General features: G+C 38.0%; 1 non-coding gene across 1 annotated transcript; it reads left to right on the top strand.

The window, feature by feature from the left end:
* The first annotated feature begins 1,371 nt into the window (after positions 1 to 1,371).
* Positions 1,372 to 1,478, top strand: LOC121207456 (small nucleolar RNA R71). Its single transcript, XR_005902546.1, has one exon. It is a non-coding gene; the product is annotated as a small nucleolar RNA R71 (small nucleolar RNA).
* Positions 1,479 to 2,062: the final 584 nt, after the last annotated feature.

The raw sequence follows: 2,062 nt of genomic DNA, 5'->3' as shown, positions 1-2,062 counted from the left end.
TTATTATCCTCCTCTATTTCTAGAACAACAAAATCAACGAGAAATATGAACTTATCTACTTTCACTAGTACATCTTCAATAATACCCCTAGGAAATCTTATAGTTTTATCTGCCAATTGAATGCTCATCCTAGTTTGTTTAGGTTTCTCAAGACCTAGTTGCTTAAACATTTTGTAAGGCATAACGTTAATACTAGCCCCTAAATCAGCTAATGCATGATTTATATCTAAACCAATTAAGCAAGGAATTGTAAAACTCCCTGGATCTTTCAATTTGTGGGGTAGCTTATTCTGTAGAATACCTGAGCAGACTACGTTTAGCTCCATATACGATGCTTCGTCCAACTTCTGCATATTTACTAAAAGCTCTTTTAAAAATTTCATTACATTCGGCATCTACGACAAAGCTTCCATAAACGGTAAGTTAATATGTAATTTTTTTAAAAATTTAAAGAATTTACCGAATTGTTCATCTGAGCGGTCTTTCCTTGTCACGCTAGGGTGTGGGACACAAGGTCTATATTTTTCATTCATCGTGTTTTTATGACTTACCTCACTTTTACCTTTGTTTACCACAGTTCCTTGCATTAAGTCTAGTTCAGACACAATGAATCTTTCCTTATCTTGAGTACTAATTGCGTTGAGGTGTTCCCTTGGGTTACGTTCAGTATTACTTGGTAAGCTACCTTGTGGTCATTCAGATATTAGTTTGGATAGCTGGCTTATCTGAATTTTGAGCCCTTGGATCGATGCTTGTTGATTTTTAAGTGTTGTCTCATTATTTTGGAAACGGGTTTCTGACAACGAGATAAATTTAGAGAGCATCTTCTCAAGGTTCAGTTTCTTTGCTTGTTGATAAGGTGGTTGTTGAAACCCCTGAGGATTTTGTGGCTTTTGATTTCCATGACCACCCCAGGAGAAATTTGGGTGGTTCCTCCAACCTGCATTGTAAGTATTACTGTATGGGTTAATTTGAGATCTAAAGTTATTGTTACCCATATAGTTGACTTATTCCTCTTCGGTTGTAGGATTGAAGGATTAATATTCTGTATGCACACCTCCTCCACTTGAGTCACACCTCATTACTGGATGTACCTGCGTAGAACCAAATAAACCACCAATCTTTTTATTGAGAAGTTCTACCTGATTTGACAGCATAGTAACTGAGTCGACGTTATAAATGCTGGCTGTTTTTGTTGGCTTAGTCCTCATGACTTGCCACTGGTAGTTATTCAGTGACATTTCTTCAATAAATTCATAAGCCTCTTCAGGTGTTTTGTTGTTGATGGTTCCTCCAACAGCTGCGTCAATCATCTGTCTTGTCGAGGGATTCACACCATTGTAGAACGTTTGAACTTGTAGCTATAGAGGTAACCCATGGTGAGGGCACCTTTGCAATAGATCCTTGTATCTCTCCCATGCATCGTAAAGTGTTTCTAAGTCCATCTGTAGAAAAGAAGAGATATCATTACGTAACTTAGCCGTTTGAGCCGGCGGAAAATATTTTAGTAAAAAATTTTCGGTCATTTGTTCCCAAGTAGTGATAGACCCTCGAGGTAACGAGTTCAACCACTGTTTAGCTTTATTTCTCAATGAAAAAGGGAATAACCGAAGGCAAATGACGTCATCAAAAATGCCATTAATTTTGAAAGTGTCGCAAAATTCCAAAAAATTCGCCAAGTGAGTGTTGGGATCCTCATCCTGCAAACCATCAAACTGAACAAACTGCTGTATCATCTGAATTGTGTTAGGTTTCAATTCGAAATTATTCGCAGCAATAGCAGGTCTAACTATACTTGACTCAGTTCCTATTAAAGAAGGTTTAGCATAGTCATACATAGTATGTGGAGCAGGATTTTGATTAGCCGCAATTGCAGGAGGTAGCTGATTGCCTTGGTTTTCAGCCATCTCTTCGGTTGGGGGTTGAGTATCGTCTTCTTGCTCGTTCTCTGTGTATCTTAAGCTTCACCTTATTTCTCTTTGGTTTCTACAAACTGTGCGATCGATTTCTTCGTCAAAAAGTAATGGTCCCGACGGGTTTCCACTAGTCATAAACTATAAAA

The sequence above is a fragment of the Gossypium hirsutum genome, chromosome A09, assembly GCF_007990345.1.
Source record: "Gossypium hirsutum isolate 1008001.06 chromosome A09, Gossypium_hirsutum_v2.1, whole genome shotgun sequence".
NCBI lineage: Eukaryota > Viridiplantae > Streptophyta > Magnoliopsida > Malvales > Malvaceae > Gossypium > Gossypium hirsutum.
Note: the sequence above shows the minus strand (reverse complement) of the source record. Positions and strands in the feature narration are given on the sequence as shown.